Source organism: Peromyscus californicus, unplaced genomic scaffold (genome assembly GCF_007827085.1).
Source record: "Peromyscus californicus insignis strain IS unplaced genomic scaffold, ASM782708v3 Scaffold_1__1_contigs__length_55948999, whole genome shotgun sequence".
Classification (NCBI taxonomy): Eukaryota; Metazoa; Chordata; class Mammalia; order Rodentia; family Cricetidae; genus Peromyscus; species Peromyscus californicus.
Genome location: NW_026294492.1, coordinates 12,993,115 through 13,015,079, shown reverse-complemented (window position 1 = coordinate 13,015,079; position 21,965 = coordinate 12,993,115). Strand labels below are relative to the sequence as shown.

General features: G+C 39.9%; 1 protein-coding gene across 1 annotated transcript in view; it reads right to left on the bottom strand.

Annotated features, from left to right (window-relative positions):
* The window catches only part of LOC128115349 (zinc finger protein 431-like), a 96,711-nt gene that overhangs the window by 11,631 nt on the left and 63,115 nt on the right, over window positions 1-21,965 (bottom strand). The gene's annotated exons all lie outside the window — the stretch shown is intronic.

Sequence of the window (21,965 nt, the reverse complement as noted above, 5' to 3'; positions counted from 1 at the left end):
CTCCCCACCACCTGCAGTAGGTTAAACATACTCTCATCTCTGAATAATAGTGTAAGTTCACATGCCCCTGGTCTATCCAAGTTCAATTTCCAACATTTGCAGATATGAAGAATAGTTGGGCTGATCCTGCTTGAACCAGTTTGAGGTGCCTTCACAGTAATGTAAAACTGTGCCCAGTATTATAACTTCATTCTGAATGAAGTTAGTATGATGGTTTGAATGAGAATAACTCCCACAAGCTCATATATGTGAATACTTGGTCCCTACTTGGTGGAACTAGTTTGGAAGGTTTAGGAGGTGTGGCCTTGTTTTAGGAGATGTGTCACTGGGAAATGGCTTGGAGATTTCAAAAGCTCACATTATTCCCAATGTATTTCTCTCTCTCTCTCTCTCTCTCTCTCTCTCTCTCTCTCTCTCTCTCTCTCTCTCTCTGTATGTCTCTGTCTCTCTTTCTCTGTCTCTGTCTGTCTGTCTGTTCTCCCTCCCTCTCCTTTGTGCTTGCTTCTCCAGGTGTAAGATCTTAGCCACTGCTACAGTCCATGACTTCCTGCTTGCTGCCATGCTTCCCACCGTGAGCATCATGGATGCCAACCCTCTGTAACTATTAGAAGCCCACAACAAACTCTTCATTCTGAGTTGCCTTGGTCATGTGTCTTTTTATAGCAAGAGAAAAGTAAACAAATAAGTTGGCTTGCTTCATTTGCAAATCTGCGTGAACCCTTATTTTCAGTTCTTTAGATAAGAGGCCAAAAACCTGAAGATATCAGACCCAGTCCCCAGTGACCTGTAACAGTGTTGTTATGCGTGTGGTGATGGGGAGGGATGTAAGTTTGGACATGATTACTTTGAGATGCCTAGTGTATACCTAAGTGACTGTATTAGCTGTTTTCTGTTGCTGTGACATAATACCATGACCTAAGGCAATTTAAGAAAGAAATAATTATTTGGGCTTACAGTTCCAGAGGGGGACTCCATAATGGTATAGGAGGCATTACAGCAGGTGGACAGAATGCGAAGCTGAGAGATTCCATCTTCAACCACACACAGAAAGCAGGAGAGAACTGGGTGGTGGGGGCTACATATTCTCAAAGGCCACACCTAAGTGACATGCTTCCTCCAACAAGGCTACACTCCATGAAGTTTCCGTAATATTCTCAAACAGCACTACCATACAAGTACTCAATTATGTGAACCTATAGAGGATAGTTCTCATTTGAACCACCATAGGGACAAAGCAGATGGCAAGGACTGGTCCTAGACAGCCTGGAAATGCAGAAGTAAGGCTGAGTCATCAGTAAGTGTCTCCCTCTGGGACTTCATGTGCACATTATAGACAAGAGATGTTCTCAGGAATGGGATGGAAGCCTAGACCATCCCAGCAGACGAAGGTTACCAAGAGAGGCAGTAGCCAATAACAGATGTGCACAAAGAACCGCATAAATCATTTCTAGAAGAGCAGAGGTTTTGAAAATGTTTGTGTGAAATCATCCATCCCCCTCCCACTTCTCATAAATCAGACAAACCCACAAGAGAATAAAAAGAAAGCTGTAAGCCACATATTTAATGGAACTCTCAGACATGTTTAACCACAAGCTGAGAAGCAGCATCCAAAAACAGCAGAGTCCTGAAGAAGGCTGTGCCAGGAGCAGAAAGGTGAAACCCGGGATTTCAGCTCTCAGAAGGGTAGGCAGAGTGCACTTTTCTGGGTAGGAGAGATGCTAAGGTGCATAGCCAGGTCAATAAGGCCACTACTGGTGCTCATTTGCTCACAAGTCAAGAAATAGAAGGTAGGACTGAAAATGAAATCATACAAAGAGGCACAAGAAAAGAAAATTTTGCATTTTAAATTCCTCCAGGTTCCAGTCTCTGATAAGCCAAAAGAGCTACAAGCTAAATGACATCACAGACACAATGCTGGTGCGCGGAACTATTACTCATCTTGTGTACCTTGCTGTTCCTTAAGCCTTCCAAGAGACACTGGACCAGGAGAGAATCTACTGCAGAAGATAATCAAAAGAGCCAGCAAACAAAACAACGTAAAAGTAAGAGAAGCAGAGCAAGCACATGGGGGACAAAGAATGTATCAGAAAATGAAAGTTGAAACAGAGACAATGAAAATACTTACATTCAAGTGTTGTTGTGTTGTAATGAACTATAGGCTGGGCAATTCAAAATCAGATCCAATCATTTCTATTTTTTCTAAATTATGAGTATCATTTACACACAGTCATCTAGAGGTTTTGCCCATGACAATGATCCACTAGTCAAAACTATTACCTGCCATTTGAGGCAGTATTCAACAAACACTAAGCAAGCAATTTTTGGCAAAAGCAATAATACAGGCTGCCAATGCTGATCTCCATAGTGGCGCCGACTGAGTGGTCCTGAGCATCTTGGGTGCCGAGCAAGAATAGTAGTAGCCATGGATACCTGTGAAAGCACAGACTTGGGCATTTTAGCTACTCTGCCCCTAGCTGGATATCTAAGCTGAGTTCCCAAGCATTCCAGGAGGGTTTGTGAGCCTCCAAATACCCTTTAATGAATAGATTTGTTTGAACCATCTGGCCTAAATTCTGTTTCTGGCAACTAGAGAGACTGATCAATATTCATAGATTCATAGAGAGAAAATTCAACAAAGCACTTGCTGGTATTTAACAACTGCAGAGAGGAAAACACACAAAGTTAGGGAATAGATAATGATACGGTAGGAGGAGTTGAAACGGAAGCTGCAAAAATCAAGGTGATGAAGGTGGGGGAGGGTAGACAAGGGAGGGCAAAAAGAAAAACAGAAGAAAAAAAACCCTATCATTACTGTTCATTGCAAAAATTAAAATATTTCGGGTCGATTTGAGAATAATGATTACTAGCTCAGCCAGTCATTAGAGTACAAGCACAAGGACCTGAGTTCAACTCCCAGAGCCGATGTAAAAGAAAAGATGGTGGTGTTTAATGTCTGTATGAAGGGATGCTCCATGCTTCCAGATGCCCCATCATCCTTTACTGCAGCCACGTCCCTTTCCGTGTCACGAGCACAACAAAAACCCGATTATACTGAGCAATGTTAGGTACGTGGTCGCCTCTCTCACCTCCTGTCTCCCTCTACAAAATGCCAGTTTTCCTTTGGATCTTGGGCCACATTCTTTATCCTATTGGAAGCTATCCCTGGCCAGTCGTGGCTGTGCTAAGTATCTTAAGAAACAAAACATGGCTGAAAGAGGACTAGGAAAATGAATTGACTAGATGAAGTCAGGATAGGGTTGTCATATCTCTCTCAGATGAACTGTTCCCACGACATGGATGCTCTTGCCCAAAACAAACAGGTAAAGGGGGCAGGAGAAACCACCAATAAATATGCTTTCACAAAACTATTCTGTAACTGATTTATTCCCAGTGATACTGGAAACGTATGTGTTGTAGATAATTTATAGGTTGCAGGAAGCAAAAGGAACCTCGAGTGCAATCAAGGGCCTTAAGGAAGGGTAGCTATTCGAAGTTCTCAACACGGAGTAAATCAGAAGGGAACTGGAGAATGAGCTTACTTTTCATCATATGAAGTTCCTATAGGGGACAAGTCTTGAATCTCCAGGAAGTATTAGACCTTAATCAGTTTGGAGATAGAGATGGAGAGATGGGTCAGGGGTTAAGAACACTTGATTTTCTTCCAGAAGACCTGGATTCAATCCCATCACCCACATGGCAACTTACAGCTACATGTAACTCCAGTCCCAGGGGATCTGACATCTTCTTTTGGCTTCCCTGGGCACTAGGCCCACATGTAGGCAAAGATATGCATACAAGTAAAACATCTACACATGTAAAAACAAATGAATAAAAATTAAAAAAAAAAGAAAAGCCCACCTCTATGGTGGGCTGATTCATTTGCCTTGTCTGAAAGGATCCAAAAAATAATTCAGTAGTTTCTTCTACATGGTACAGTCCTATCATTATTGACCTATTTAGAAGCTTAGAACATAAAATAATAATTTTTTTGCCCATTAGTCTCTTGCGAGGAGCAGAGGCTCCCTAAACTAAGCTATGTATAGAACTCCTTTCTAAATAAAGACAAATTCATATTTTGAAAGACAACTGAGGTAAATTTAGTGGTTGTCCAGTTCCATGATTTAGTGGGGTTCTTGTTTTTGTTTTTTTTTTGGACATGAAGATCTGCTGCACTCACCAAGAGAAGGTTTTCCAAGAGAAGATGCTTACAGAAGTGACTGGCATTGCCAGCTTTGTGTCTATTCAATAAGATGACTTGTCTCAACATGGATGATGTAATGAAACCACCATTCTTCTAGACACAGAAAGTGAGAGAGGCCCTCAAAATTACACCATGTGTAGAAGAAAGTGGAGAAAGGTCAATGGGCACACAGTATAATGATATATGTATACAAAATGTCATAATGAAGTCTAATTCATTTATTTATACCTTGTGTAAGTAGATAAGCAAAGAAACAAAAGTTAGAACATCTGCATGCAAGGTCGTATCTGATAACAGCTCCTCTATTGAAATCATTCTGAGATGCTTTCCCCCTCTCCCCTGCACCTGCGGAATTGACTTCTTCCTCCTGCATGTACTCACTAGACACAAAATGGGTTTCTTATATTCCTGGCAACAAATGTTGCTTTAAAACCACACCTGACTCATCAAATAGAACATGGGCTTCCTGATGGCAAGGGTGGTGCCATTTTTGTCTTGCCTATGGTCTTAGTTAAGGTTACTATTGCTGTGATGAAACACCATGGCCAAAGCAACTTGGGGAGGAAAGGGTTTATTTCACTCACAGTTCCATGTGATGGCTCGTCATCAAAAGCAGCAAGGAGAGGGACTTGTACAAAGCAGGAACCTGGAAGCAGGAGCTAATGTAGAGGCCATGAAGGGGTGCTGCTTACTGACTTGTTCTTCATAGCTTGCTAAGCCTTCTTACTTATAAAACTCGGAACCTGGTGGATGACACTACCCACAGTGGGCCGGGCACTCCTTCATCAATAACCAATTAAGAAAATGCCTCACAGGCCTGCCTACAGTCTGAACTTGTGGAGACATGTTCTTAGTTGAGGCTCCCTCCTCTTAGATGACTTTGGTGTGTGTCAAGTTGACATAAGAACTATCCCACACAATCCATTTGCCCAAGAATAGTTCCCATTGGTACTGTCTATGAAGACCCTGCTACAAAGAGAGGGGTAGAATAACGGACATTCTTATTCTCTTAGGGCATCAAGATGTACCTGGACTTCCCTTCTAAACACGTTGCTAAAATGTAAACCCCATGAGGAGAGGAATCACTCTTCTCATTCACCATGGTATCTTCCTCATCTGAAAGAGTTTCTGGCTGGAAGTAGACTACAATATTCTTGAATGAATGGATGAGTACATGAATGAATGTTTATGAGTTGTCCATACCCTCTTCCTGCCACTTTTCCTCTGTCTCAGAAAAAAAAAAAAGAACTAAAATTTTTGTCAATGTCACTCATTATTCTTCATTAATTGCCATAAGACAAACTCAGGAAGCTGGCAGTATTCTCCAAGTGATGGTTGGTGTCGAATATAGATGGGCCTCTTGGGGATTAGCTTGACCATTTTAACTGAGATGAGGAGATGTACCCACTGTTGGTGGAATCATTCCCTGGTTGGGATGATGGACTCAATAAGTGGGGAAGGAGAGGTAGGGAACAGTGTGTATTCATCGTTCTCTGACTCTTGATTGTGGACACGTGGGCAGCTAATTCAAAATCTTTCTGGGTATCGGACCCAGACTCTGTCTGAAGATTTGAGTAAGTGCAAGAGGCTTAGGGCTAAGAGGACAGATGAACCAGGCTGGGCCTCAAAGAAAATAAAACATATGGGAAGTGAAAGATTTGTAAAATAAAAGCTTTAAAAACCTCTGAAGAAAGAAATGGAAGAAGATCTAGAAAATGAGGGGACTTCCCAGGCTTACGGATTGGTAGAGTTAATATTGTGAAAATGACCATTCTACCAAAAACAATTTACAGATTTAATGCAATTACCCTGAAAATACCTACAACATTACTCACAGAAATAGGAAAGAATATCCTAAAATTCATATAAAACCAAAAAAGACTCCAGATAGCCAAAGCAATCTTGAGCAAAAGAACAATGCTATAAGGATCACCACTGCAGACTTCAAGGTACATTATAGTGCTATGGTAATTAAAAGTGTATGGTCCAGACATGAAAACAGACATGTGGACCACTGTAACAAAAGAGAAGACCCAAACATAAGTATGCACAACTACAGCCATCTGATATTTAACCAAGATGCCAAAAAACATACAGTGGTAAAGAACAGACAGCATTTTCCACAAATGCTTCTGAGGAAACTGGATGTCCAGTATAAAAAAATGCAATTATTCCTGTATCTATCAGGCTGCATAAAAAAACAACAACAATTGAGTCAAGGACCTCAATTTGAAACCTGAAATACTGAAACTTCCAGAAGAAAACATAGGCAGTACCCTACAAAATATAGATGCAGGAAAGGATTTTCTCTACTGGAATCCATTTGCCCAGGAATTAAAGTCAACAATTGACAAGTGGGACCTCATAAAACTAAAGAACTCCTATACAGCTAAAGAAACAATCAATAATTTATTCATGTAATCAGTCAGGCAGGCCAATGCTAGAAATTTCTATGAGGTTAACAGGACCTAGGGACTTAAATATATTCCCTACACATTGTTGGGTTAGGACTTGTCTCTCATACAAATCTTACATTGGGAAAGAACGTTAAGGTCTAGTGCTCATGGAAAATTTTGTAGGGAAAAAAATTATAGCTTTGTAAAAGTGCCGTTTGTTCTTCCTGACTTCTTACTTAGTGAATCGGTAATTTAAAATCCAATCTTTGATTTATAGACCAAATAATACCGTCTTGATTTAAGGATTACAATCACTGCAGCTGCGAATATAAACACCACCACTTAGACTGCCAGCACAGTGTGCATTATAAAACAAGTCCCCGTTTTGTTTATATTGAATTTGGATTGATGGGCAATATGTCATCACCTACCAGGGATCATTCCAGGTTTCTACTGCAGGAGGCTATGTAAGTTCTCAAGAAGAGTCTATAGTTATGAGGTACAACTGATTGAATTGCTCCTCCAGAAATGAATACCAGAGTATCAGGGGTGTTTTAGATAGGACATCAGCATTCTTCAGGTACACTGATAGTACATAAAGATGCATGACAAATCACTTGATTGGGAGCAGAGTTTTAATACTCTTGTTTATCCTTGTGTGTCCTTGGACAAAGAACAGGAATATCCATTGCTTCCTCTGTATAATTAGTAAAACAGTTATCACAAGGTGGTTGTAAAACTGAAAAAAGACAAGATCTTCTTAGAGAACCTAAATTAATAGTGGCTACTATTCAGATTCAGTCATGCAACATTTGCATAGTCTTGGTTAAAAAATCTTTATTAGATCCTGTGCACTTTAATGTGTCCAGCACTTATACGTGGAATTTATATGAATGACCCTGAGATTAATCTTGCATGAGCCCCACAAGATTCTTAATCTATAAGTAGTACATGGTGATCACAATGGTTTTAGTGTTCATGCACGTAACTGGATTTATTACCAGATTGATATCATTTTGGATATAATCACCATCCTTCTTTCTCCTTTCTTCTCCAAATCAACCGGTCACAAATACATTGTCCACCCCATTCTACTTGGATTACCTTGCAGCTCATACATACCCAGCTGGTATGAACACTAATGACTGATAGATTTCAGTCATCAGCCCTTTCTAAGATTTCTCTAACCCAGGAGAAGCGCCTATCCAAGTGGACAATTAGCGTCCAATAACTAAAGCATGGAGGATTTAATGACCAAGGTGACAGTGTTCAATGTCCATCCTGGCTTTAGAGTGCACCAGTGAATATTTTACCTGTGTTTTTATTGCTTCCACATCTCCTCCCTACTGTAGCAAGAATCTTAGAAAGTCTTATTAATAAAATCAAACCTGAAACCAGGTATTGGGGTGAATGCTGGAAGATCAGATAAGCAGAACAAGCCACAGCCACCTCACCTTGCCAATTCCTCAGCTGATCCTGTTTCCTCAGACTGGAAGCTTCTGTGTCCTCATCCAAATGGGTCTCAGCTGAACTGCTGGCAAAAGCCTAAAAGCTTACCCAGCCTAATTCCTGGTCCTCATGCCTTATATACCTTTCTGCTTTCTGCCATCACTTCCTGGGATTAAAGACGTGAGCTTTAAAGTGATAGGATTAAAGGCGTGTGTGCCACCATTTTCTGGCCTCTATATCTAGTGGCTGTTCTGTTTTCTGACCCCAAATAAGTTTATTAGGGTGCACAAAATTTTGGGTAACATAATATCACCACACCCTACCCCAGCCCTTCTTCCTTTACATCCCACAGATATTGACCTCAAGAAGACACCTGAACAATTTGTCCACTTACGAGGCTTCTCTTTAAGGTCTGCAACACCAGAGAGCCTCCAAGTATGACAGAGTTCATTTCCAATCAATGGAATCAATCATTTGCTCACCTCTCTCTTCGACACTGTTTTCTCCTGATTTCACCTCAATCTAATCTCACCTGCATAGAAATTGCCTCCCACCTTCCGTTTAGTTTTAAGAAAGACAAATGATGGACTATTGCAATAAAGTTCAACTTGTTTTAAATCAACTTTAGTTTAATATCATGTAACCTACTAAGTTATTGAATGATGTTAACAGGTTGTTGAGTTATTATAATACTCCTGGGCTATATCCATTTTTGAATCCTACTAAATGTATTTCTCAGGTTAGTATGCTACCACTCTTAACATCATGTACTATTTCTTCCTTATACATTTTTCAGTCAGTTTTAAAATCAATACTGCAGCAGTCATTCAGAAAGACAGACATATACTTCCTTGTCTTCTATTCTCTACAACTGTACAAGCAAGCTAAATGTTTGTAGTCACCAAAACTCTAGTTTAATGCCTTTTTGTGGACATAAAGAATTTTTGTGGGTATTATTTGTAATAATGGATTCAACTTAATACACACAGGTTTTCTCAATTTTTAAATTTGCCTTTGGATTCATTTTAGGTCACAGTTTTCTAGAAAACTTCTGTTTACTCAATGATGCGAATTAATATTAATTCCTAATTATGTCAAAATTAAATCTGATTATCTGGGGTTATTGAATTGACCACACAAGCTTATGTTGTGAATACTTGTTCTCCAGTGGATCACACTGTTTCGAGGAAAGTATGAAATCCCTGGTGGGTGGTATCTAGCTGGTGAATAGATGACTTGTTGAGTCTTTTAAGGTTACACTGGGCCCCTGGTGCCTGCCTCCCTCTCTTCTTCCTCATCTACTATACTATGATGGTCTTTACAAGATGTCTGTTACTATGGCCTGAGCTCTTCCAAGCTTTCACTGGAATGCCTTTCCATTCCACCATGAAGGACTGAGCCCTCTAAGCTGTGAGTTCTTAACTGGCAATCAGTATCTTTTAGTTGACAAGCAATTGTATCAATGACTGTTTATTTCATTCTTCTCTCAAGTTGTTTCTGTCAGCTTTAAAAAGATGCAACATTTAAATTGAGACCTATTAAATAAAAGATACTAACCTTATGCTTTATTAGACAAGAGTATTGGAAATTCCATGATTAATTCACCAAGTTTTTAAGAGAGCGAGGTACATTTTAGGTTTAGAATTTATCTTTCTTCTGAATTATTCCTTTTGGTATTTCCTCAGAATTACCTGTATCCCGGATTAAAACTGCAGCCTGTCACATCTGTTTTATGTAATTAATAATGGTGTTGCTGTGTTTGGTTTGGTTAGGATTTTTCTAGCATATGTTTTCCCACTGGCTTACTTCCTACAAATTCTTACAACCTGTGTCCATGTGTTTTACTTTGGCTCTTAAATAATATATTCATTTTAGTTCTTAACTGGTAATTAGTATCTTTTAGTTGACAAGTAATTATATCAATGAGTATATATCTCATTTTGTGCACTGTATCCTGCTTTTCTGTATTTCTCCATTTCCTGGGTTTTCTTGAATTAAAATGCCTTTATTTGCCCACTCTCCCTCTGTTCTTTGGGATATTACATTTCATTTTTATGCTTTTAGATTTTCTCTTAATATTTCACCATACATTCTTCTTTTGAAATACATTTAGTAATGACTAGTTCTTCCTCACTCTATGAAAGAAAATTTAAAATTGTTTAACTATTCCTAATTCCTTTATGTTTTATATTTGTTTAGTAATTTAGAATCTTCTAATTAGAAAAATCCTATAAATAATGCATAATTTGGAAAATAAATAATGACTACAAAAGTCCCCACTGCCTCCAGCTCCATCCATTTGCCTACAAATTTTATAATTTAATTTTTAGCAGCTGAATAACTTCCCATTATGTAATTGTACACAATGGATTTCATTATCCATTCATCAGTTGATGGACATCTGGGTTGTTTCTAGTTCTTGGCTATTGTAAATAGAGCATCAATGAATATGGATGAACAAGTCCCAAGACTAACTGGGCAGCATGAACTGGATTTGATGAGGAAAGAAACAATCTCAAAATTGAGTGAGAAGAGGTAGGAGGGTCGAGTGGGTAGTACAGGGAGGAGCTGGGGGATGTGGACATGTTCAAAATATATTGCGTGACATTCTCAAGGAATTCCCTGTGTGTTCTACTTTTGCTAGCAATATCTGTATGCTTACCATTTTAATTCAATAGTTACTCTGGCAATACATTCATAAGCAGTTTGACTTAGAATCTGAACTTACAAATGTGACTGCGACTTAGTGAGAAGCTTCTTCCATGTAATAATCAGGGGTCTTGTTATCATGTAATAAGCAGGGCTCTTTGACACATGATCTTAGCCTATGAACATTGGATATGTGAAGATTGGATAGGAAATATGCTAGCTTTCAATGACATTAGCTGGGACACAGATCACTGCTCCATTCATCATCGGTCACAAGCCCCTGAACTCACTATGCACAGATTTAGGAATATACAGGAACATATGAACTATTTGGAAAAGCTAAATCCCTGTGCCATAATTCAGAGGAATGTCTGCGAACAGATGGAAGCATTTGGTGATGGTAACCTTTGTATGTCTTTACCTTCTGCAATGCTGCTGACCCATAGAAGACTCACAATTAACATGTACGAACAGCAACTGATAGAACAAATAGACGACAGAAAACTGCTATCTCCGAATGAGCCCCACCTCAGAACATGGAGATCTAATCTCAGTGTCCAGCCCTACCACCTTGCAGATCTCTGTGAAAACTCATTTTTGTTTTGTGTTCTCTCTTATCTAGCAGACAAGAGGACTGGTGATTTTTACTCACAAATAAACAGGGAACAGTCCCTCATTGCTTTGTGCATACATCCAACCAGTAACCTTAAGTTCCATCCATGGGCTACAATTGAAGGCAAGAAACAGGTCTATGATGATGAACATTAAGAATAGTATCTCATATGTTTGTTAGAGGAATTTAGCATGAAAACAAAGATAAATCACTCAAAATAAATCCTATTCTTTTCCAGAGATTTTTAATTTTTACTTATGTGTCTGTGGGTATGTATGTATGTACGTATGTATGTATGTATGTATGTATGTATGTATGTATGTGCCTAGAGGCCTAAAAAGGATGTTGTCTTCCCTAGAGCTGGAGTTGTGGCTAGTTGTGAACTACCTTCAGTTTATGCTGGGAACCGAACCCTGGTCTTTTACAAGGGCATCAGGAGCACTTAACCTGACTTATTCTTTCCAGTCTCCTAAACCTTATTCTTGAGGATCCAGGTGAGTGATTCATACCTGTGATCCCAGCACCAAGAGGCCAGGGCAGCAGGAGTGTCACATACTAAGGGCAGTCTGAGTTAAACAGTGGGTTCTAGTCCGGCTTATATGACAGAATGAGACCCTACCACCCCTAACTAGACCAAAGAACGTCCACTATTGCACTGTTCTCTATGCTTCCCGCGTTTCCTGCCATCTGGCAGGAGGAGGAGGTGATGGTTAAGCTGTAGAGTCAATTTCTGTTTTCTCTGCACCTGCAAGCTAGAAGAATCTCAAGAGAGAAGATGAGGAGTTGAGCAGCGCAGCGCAGCAATGTGATTTACATATTCATAGTATTAAGATAAATGTACGTGTTATCAAAACGAACTCGGCCATCACATTCTGAAGTCATCATTAACCATGCAACTTATTTGTGCCATGAAAGGAACCTTCAGTTGTTTTATAAGAAACCTGAATTCCTCCAGCATTATCATAAATTAGAAATTGTGGGAGATCCTGTCTTAGACACTTAGCAGCACTGAACGAAAATTTCCTCCAAACAATAGCTTCCAGTGCGAAGTTAATTAGCCGTGCTCAAATTTTTTGGAAAACTCTTTTTAATTGAAGAAAGTGAATATTCACAAACTCCGCTTCAGTAATTGCAAGCACAATGGATTATCACAGCTGCATAGGGAAAGTTTGCCTCTCATTTTGAGGGAGTCTTGGATCTTCATCAACATGTCAGTGAACTCTGTATGAGGTCTAAACTAAAGAGCATTTCCTGTGTTTCTTGAAGAACTTTACAGCTGCTTTAAGGGGGCTAAATTAAACTGCTGCTGTAGAAGGTCCTCTGATTTTCCACAGTAATGTCACCATTCTAAGATTACAATAAAGACACATTCCTATGGCTTTTTCTTATTTCTCTGAGGATTGTATAGAAGACCTGCATTATGCTTTCAATAATTCAAAGTGAGTCATAAAGCAGATAGTCTTTTCCTCCATAACTGAAGACTTTTATTTCTAAGTGTTTATACTGTTTCTGTCTCAAATAGAATCTGGAAATATTTGAGCAAGATGTTGAAAACATCTTTTGGCTTCCTTCAATTCTTTATGTTAAAATTGTGGAAAATGCCAAAGAAACTGGTGTTGTTTTTCTCTTGGTGGAAAATTGAGTTTTGAGGTTTTTATTACAAATACGTTCTTGTTATTTAAAACATCAAATGATACCAAACAATATAAAAGAAAATAAACAGAGCCTATCCCAATCTCCAGTTCCAATAGAGGCAGCCACTGCCAATATATTGTATAGCAAAAAAAAAATTGTTTAATATAAAATATCCAATCTAAGTAAGTTAGCATATTTTGTATGATTTTTTTCACTTAATTATATATCATTAACTTTTTAAAGTCAATCTTTTCAGGTGTACAACAATATTTTAATGTGGATTATTTTTATTAACAGTAATACTTTATTGACTCAACACCCATCGATGAACATTTGATCATTTTCTAGGTATTTGTTTATTCCCTATGCAGCTGTGATAATCCATTGTGCTTGCAATTACTGAAGCAGAGTTTGTGAATATTCATTTTCTTCAATTAAATAGAGTTTTTCAACTCTTGTCAATGTGATCTCCCTATGTTCAGCTATTTTCTGGATTGCAATCCAATATGTAGTCCAGACTGGCCTGGAACTCACTAGACTTCTTTTTCAGCCTCCCAAGTGCTGAGATTATGGGCATGTGACTCCACTTAGCTGCCATTTCTTCACTTCATTCCTACAAACAAGCCTGAAGCTGTCTCTCATTTTCACAAATTATGGTTGAATTCTTATGGCAGTGGTTAGGGGAATAGGACCTCTAAGCCTATTCCTATTTATCAGTTAATAACTCATTCTCGTATATTAAGCCAGCTCTAAAATAGTCACTTGCTTGCCTACCAATTTTGTGTAGGTATTTATAATAAAGTGGTCTTCATTTTGGGAGGACTTGTCACACATTTCATGGAAATTTCCTTCTGTAGTCTTTTCTACTTGAAAACGAAGTGAAGACAGCTCAAGTGAATGGTTACTGTGGAAGATTCAAGCTATTCAGACTACCCAAACACAAATGAAATGCATTCCATATCTTCTTTACTACATTGCCTTTCAAAGTGTTATGATGAGGGTAAGTGATTTTTTTTAAACACTATATTGAAAGTAGTAAGCTGCTTCTTTGCTATTAATTGGCTGTGTGGCTGAAGGCAATCAATGAATATTTTTAAATCTCAGTTCTGCTTTTAAAATGTGAGTCATTATAAAAGCCAGTTTCGTGTGGATATAAGGACAGCAATGAATTTCAGAAGATCTGCAAGCTAGCACAAGGTTTAGGACATTTTAAGTGCTTGGTAGCTGCCAGTCATCATCACCATAACCAATGCTCATTAGCGTGAATGCTTCATTTGGTCACCCTGTGGTCGACTCTCTACCATCTACACAACGAAAAATTTTTAATGTCTCTATCTGAGTATTAAGGGCCAGTGTCCACTCTTCAGCTTTTCATTCCCTGAACATGCAAGGGGCTACCTTTCACATATGTGTTCTCTTTTTATTTGGGGGTGTCACCATCTTTTAACCACAAGGCAAATTCATTCTTGGTGTTCCAGGCTCCTCTCAAGGATGTATTCATTCTGCTTCGATTTTGGGCAATATGGATGCATGTTTAGAATTAGACATCTGTGTTAATTAGTGAGTGCAGTGGAAAATACAGGTGCATCACAGAAGTCTGCTCATGGAACAATGGGTTCACCAGAGCTGAAGTGGTCATCGGGCCGCAATGGGGGTGAGAAAGCCAGAAGTCATTTTTCAAAGAGAAAGACTTTACAGAGAGTAATACTTACTATCCTTGACTATTTAATTGTTGGAATTCTTACAAAATTACCTAAGAAAAGACTATATGGAGCAAGGCTAAAACAAAATACGTCATAGACAGAGAAAACTAAGTCAATGAAATTACAAAGGCTCAAACATCAATTGTGTGATGAAATCTGACCTACTGGTTAAAGGGAATGCTCAGTGGATGACTTATAAACTACTCAGACTTTAAGTGTCCTGCTTAAGTCATGGACATAGTAGGAAATAACTGACATTTTTTTGATGAAGAATCTGTCAGATGCTTAGGGTTCAATTATTTATCATTCTCTAGTCCCTCTCCAACTTGGTAGCAGTCAACTGAACAGACACAACCAAGTGAGAGCCTAAATAGATGTATCAAGGGAGATGCCCGAACTAAACTAAGGAAGACTTTATTCTCCTTACTCCTAATTTCACATGTGGAATTTGCACAGAGCCCATTGTTTAACATATTCCTGGCAAGTCTGAGTCTTGACCCCAGTTGTTTTCAAACAAAGCTACAGGAGACTGGTAAACTGCTTCTTTCTCCCTTGACCTCAGGCTCCAAGTGCTAGCCCCTTAAATGCTCACTCCATGAAAGCCAGAGGCAGGAAGCCAAACAGAGAATAGAACTCTCTGTTTTGTACATGAATGAGAGTTCCAGGTACATCCCGTTTTACATATATAGAGGGAAGACAGTTCCATCGACATGTAAACATGCTGAAAGGGATGTCAATCATTCACTCTCTCACCAGGAAGGCTAACTGGCCTCTCTCAAAGGAAAGAATCAGCAACAGGGAAAGGCATGGGGAGGCTCTACAGAGCCTCCCTGTTGTAGATGCCTCCTCTGTAGAGCCTCCCTGATGGGATCATGCTCTCCACAGATACTCTGATCTCAGTGGACTTGAAAAAAGACCAGGGAAAGAAAAGGCGACTGCTTCTCCTATGGAGTGGGTCTCCTTCCTTGATGGTATCTTCCCTGACTCACTCTCCACACAAAGGACACATTCCTTTTGAAGAGCTTATCACACATGCTCTAGATCTTTTTTCTCACAACTTCCTTGTCCTAGACTTACAGTTATCAGTTTAGTCCAGGATGGAAGAGTGAACTTAGGAATTTTTTTTCAAGGTTTATTTATTTATGTATACAGTGTTCTGCCTGCAAGTATCCCTGCAGGCCAGAAGAGGGCACCAGATCTCATGACAGTTGGTTGTGAGCCACCATGTGGTTGCTGGGACTTGAACTCAGGACCTCTGGAAGAGCAGCCAGTGCTCTTAATCACTGAGCCACCTCTCCAGCCCCGAACTTAGGAATTCTTTTCAGCGTAATGATAAGAGCTGTTTCTCTTGCTCAGTCTGCACCAAAGAAATCCCTTAAAAACATTCTACTTAGACTCTGCATTCTGGGTGCCTTAGAAGCCAAGATACAGGAGGTGAGGGAGGAACATGCATCAGCCTATGAGAGAAGGAAGTACCTAGAGTCAGTGGACAAGATGAACAGGTTATGAGACTTAAAGACTTTTAAGACTGTTTCTAAAAGACTAGGACTTTTCAAAGTTCTAAAAGTGGGTGGTTACCGACTCTACTACCACCCAGGGAGGGAGCAATGTACTGAAAGCTTAGTGTCATCAAAGCTTATTGCTGCCATCTTTCTGTGCCCATTACATGCTGGATGTTATTCTGCTGTGTTGAAAATTGAAATACATCCCATTTATTAAACAAACTGACCTGAATGAATATATGTGCTTTGAGGATTACATTGTGTCATACTATTCTTTCCCAAAATTCACAAAAGGAGATATCAGTATTAGATTTTCTACCCTTAGTCTTGACGATGATGATGATGATGATGATGATGACGATGATCTATCTAGAACAGTGATTCTCCAGCTCCAAAAGGTGAAGACCCCTTTGTGGGTCAAATGACCCTTTCACAGGGGTCGCTTAAGACTATCGGAAAACACAACTATCTACATTACAATACATAATAGCAGCAAAATTACAGTTATGTAGTTAGTAATGAAATAATTTTATGGTTGGGGTTCACATCAATGTGAGTAAACTGTATTAAAGGGTCACAGCATCAGGAAATTTGGGAACCACTTGTCTAAAATATGCTGTGTAGGATCTCAAATATGTTTCATGAAAATAAAACTAATTTGACTAAGCAGACAGATCAATGTGGTTGAACGTATGAATTTTTAAAAATATATATATATACATAATTGTAGTCTTCATACTAAAAAGTTAATAAAATAACAGAATAACTGCTGACAGAATACTCAGACTTATGCAAGTGACATTTTTATCACTAGCTACATAACTTTGTATGTAAGTTGGTTGTTCATTTTATATATGAAATACATGATCATATTTATTCATTCAATACTGAACAAAATTCTAGATGTCCTGTAGCTACATACATCTTCCTTGAGGTTGAATTACAAAGCTCAGTTTGCTAAGCTCCACTTACTCTAGGCTTTGAAGAAAACTAAATTTCATTTCATAATTTGAAGACAGAGTTTCTCTGTGTAGCCTTGCCGGCTGTCCTGGAACTCACTCTGTAAACCAGGCTGGTCTCGGACTCACAGAGATCCACCTGCGTCTGCCTCCTGAGTGCTGGGATAAAAGGCATGCTTCACCACCACGCCGTTTGTACACTATTCTTAAGAGAATCAGGCTATAAGCACAGAAGCTGAGACTAATTTATCTTAGTTTTCCGTTTTTAAGAAAATCTAACCTGCAAGGGAACATTTCTTTTGCTTGGTTCACTTCCCATGCCCAGGGCATTTTGCCCAGAAGATGGAAGACATCAATAAAAAGAAAGACCTGTTCTCTGCCTCAGGAAGTTTACATGTGAGAATTAATATTTCATACCAAGGCAGAGAACATGGGCTGGATTCCCTTTCATGCCTGACACAATCCGAAGACCAGAACAGCATGGCGTAATGGATTGTCTAGACACAGGTAATGCGCAGTGAAAGAACTATGGAGGTGGGAAACACAACAAGTGATTCCCATTGATGCCTGAGCATCTGTTTTGAGGAGGCATTCAGGGACTCCCTGAAGGGAGAGGGAAGCAATCTGGAATCCTAGAGTAGCGGGGAGCTCAGCTGGAGCTACAGGGCACAGAGACAGTGACTAACTTCACAAAGAGAGAGCCCCAGAATTTTCAGTTAAGCTGTACTTCATTAAAATCAAGCATCTGTACTCTTGGAAAGTCACTAAGAAGATCCACAGACTAGCCACAGACTGAAGAAATAGCTACAAATCGTGTATCTGATACTAGTAAAATGACCTTTGAAAATAAGCAAAATAAGTCTGGTGGGGTGGCACACACCTTGAATTCCAGCACTTAGGAAGTGGAGGCAGGCAGGGATTCAAGGTTATCTTCAGCTACATAGCCAGTTTAATGGCAGCTGTCTCAGAACAAAAGCAAAATATTTGAATAAAAATTTTGCTGAAGATGATTTATGGATGGAAAGGAAGCACTTTTAAAATATAGCCTTCTTCAATAGTCAAGGTAGAAATGCACATTGAAACCACAATGAAGTTCTACAGTGCATCAGTTAAAGTGGCTAAGACTGAAGACCAGCCATGAGATACTGATGGAACAGAGTTTTTCCACATGGATGCTGGGAATGTAAAATTGCAGCAATCACTTTGGAAAGTAGTTTTGGAGGCTCTTAAAAATTAAAACATATACTGCCTGTATCGTCTAGACATTGCACTCCTGGGAATTTACTCAAAAGAAATGAAAGTACAAGTCCTTGAAAAATACTTGCGCATTAAAATTCATAGCAGCTTGTTTATTACAGCCTCAAACTATGATCAGCTCAAGTACCTACTAGCAGGTGGCCGTGTAAGCAAGCACTATGCTGTCCATGTGGGTGAGGCAGTTTTTATGTGAGAAAGGTTGGAGACAATTGTTATACTGGAGTGGAAGATGGGAGTGGGTGTTGACTGCCAGTCTATGAGGCACTTTACTCAGCTGTGTGTATGTGTGTGTGTGAGTCCCAGAGCAACTGGGAGGCATGGGAAGCAGTCAACTGCTCTTTTCTGTTACTGCTCAGCTGTTACTGAAGGGGTTCTCAACCTATGGGTTATGACCCCCACATGGGTCATCTATCAAATACCCTATATATCAGATATTTATATTAGGAGTCATAACACTAGCAGAATAACAGTTATGAAGTAGCAACAAAAATAATTTTATGGTTGATTGGGGGTCACCACAACATTCGGAACTGTGTTGAAGGCTCACAGAATTAGGAAGGTTGAGAATTACCATGCTAGGGAGACTCTCACCTACTTCTTTCAACTACACGTGATTTGGGTGGAACCAACTTCCCATAACCCACTATAGACCTGGAAAAGGGTCAGAATCAGACCAGAGTATGTGACCACCCCCACCCCAATTCTCTTGACCCCAATGACATATTTGTGGGAGGTTACAGTACCCACCCAGGAAAAATTTCTTCCATGGGTATTTGGGTGTCCTGATGGGTAGAAGGCATGCTTGGTTCCCTAGGATTTTTCTCTAAAAGGACAAAATCAAACTAGATATTCAAATGGCCACTGGAAGGTCTGACTGAGAATCTAGTCAGCCCGTAAGGAAGCTCAGCCAAAAGATGAAAGAGTTCTAATGAATAGACTCTCCCACAGCACTGTTTATCTTCTGGATGTAACCACGCAAAAGCCTCACCATGCTTGACCGTACAGCCATTAAACAAATAGACTATTTCTCTCTCATTCTCTTCTTTTGGTTTTGCTTGAGATATATTTCTGTATCTTGAAAATCTAGTGTCATGAACTGAAATCCTGACCAGGTCTTTGAGTCAGGGATTCAGCAGCCTTAAAAGCAAGCAAACAATAAAAAATGCAAAGCTGGACACTTCCTCTTCCTGACCATTACCTGAATGTTTTTAGCTATTCTGATTCTTACTCTTTGCACTACAAATACTGTAACTCTATTTGGTGATATTTTGTTCATGCTCTAACAAATAAAGCTTACCTGGAGATCAGAGGGCAGAGCTAGCCATTAGAGGCCAGGCAGTGGTGACACACACCTTTAATCCCAGCACTTCAAAGGAGGAAACAGGAAGTGATATGGCTGGGCAGAGAAAGGAAATGATAAGGCAGGGTGGAGGCAAGAGCTCGGCCCTTTTGGTCTGAGGATTCATAGAGGTAAAAAGTCTCTCTAGTGACTGGCTGTTCTGCTTCTCTGATCTTTCAGTGTACTGAGTAGTCATTCCAGCTTTGATCTGGAAGTTCCAACCCCCATTAAGGCTTCGGTAACTGTCACACCTATAAGGCGGAGCTGAGAGGAGGCTGAAGACCCGAGATCCAGATGCATAGGCTCTCTTGGTTCCTGGACCCTGGACGCTGGAGGTAGACCAAGCCGAGTTCTCCAGAAAACACCGACTGTGCCACACCTTTCCCAGACCCTGCAACCTATCCCTTCGCTTGTAAGTTACCCCACAAAATAAACCTCCTTTTTAACTACGTGGAGTGGCCTTAATAATTTCACCAATATTTCAGCTTTCACCCTGATATCTGACTTCAGGTTATTATTATTAAGACCAATTAGAATTCGCACTACAACTATATATGTTAACAGCATTGTTGGAGCTGGAGATGTAGCTCAGTGGTAGAGCATTGACGTAGTATGCTCAAAACCCCTTAGTTTGATCTCAGAACTCCAAAATAGTCAAATATCTCTGCAATTATTACTAAAAAATTGCATGATCACATAGCTATTGTCAATGGTAATGTTGTTAAAGCATCTGTGCAAAGCATCCTTGATTAAAAAACCCTGTGCAACTCATTTTGTAATCTTTATCAGAGTCCTAACAAACTAATTATTCTCCTTATAGATGAGGAAAATAATATCCAACCAGTCAAATTCACAAGAGAAAGCATGCAAATCTTTGCTGAATGATTCTGTACTTTGTGGTGGTATTGTGTTCCCCAAAATATTGTGCACCCTAATAAACTTATCTGGGGTCAGAGACAGAACAGTCACTAGACACAAAGGCTAGAAAATGGTGGTACTCACACCTTTAATCCTAGCATTCCAGAGGCAGAAATCCATCTGTTCAAGGATACAGCCAAGCATGGTGACTCACGCCTTTAATCCCAGAAAGTGAGCCTTTAATCCCAGGGAGTGATGGTAGAAAGCAGAAAGGTATATAAGGCGTGAGAACCAGAAACTAGAAGCATTTGGCTGCTTAAGCATTTGGCTGGTTAAGCTTTTAGGTTTTGAGCAGCACAGTTCAGCTGAGAGCTATTCGGATACGAGGACACAGAGGCTTCCAGTCTGAGGAAACAAGATCAGCTGAGAAGTTGGCCAGGTGAGGTTGGATGTGGCTTGTTCTGTCTCTCTGATCTTCCAGTGCTCACCCCAATAACTGGCCTCAGGTTTGATTTTGTTAATAAGAACTTTTAAGATTCCTGCTACAGTACTTCATACTGCTGACCACACACTGGCCATTCTGGAGGAATGGCCACTGTATCTCTTCCTCCTAAAGGACAGAAAGAGGCTGATTCACACCACTGCTGGTCTCACAACACCTCTGCTCCATCTGTTAAAATATGAATCCCTTGGAAGTGCAGGGTGGGCATGACATCCTGCCTGTAACCCCAGCATTCCGGAGGCAAAAATCATAAAGTGTCCAAAGCTGGCTAGGTAGGCTAGCCAAATCAGTAAACTCTGGATTCAGTGGAGAGAACCTGCCTCCTGATGGAAGGAGGATGCTGATCAAGGAAGACATTTGACATTGACCTCTGGCCTCCATACACATGAGAACACACGTACATGTATACAGACACAGACCACACACACACACATACTCACCAAAAATATAAGAGAAGAATAAAAAACAAGACTAGGAGGAGGAGGAAGAAGAGAGAAGAGGAGGAGGAGAAGGGGTGCTCAGTGACAGTTCCAAAGCAAGTCGGCACAATAGATGGATAAATAGAAGCAGAGATATTACATAAAGAACAGGGGAGGGTGGCTGACTCTTGAAGTTGATGTGGTTTCTCATGATTGATGACTTCCTACAGTTCACTGTTACGTTTACAATTTGGGCTATTGGAAGACCTTTATTCTTTACCATCGAACAAACCTGATTAGACCTCCAAGCTACATGGTGGATACCAGATTCAGGAACAGTAAATACTGTGACGCTAATCAAGGTTTTGCCTCAGGGCTAGCTGAAAGCTAATCGCAGGTGACAGTACTGGTTGCGGAGCATTCTGTGAGCTCAGGAGGCAGATGTGACCTATGGAATATTCGTTCTGGAAGACAGGAGAGGTA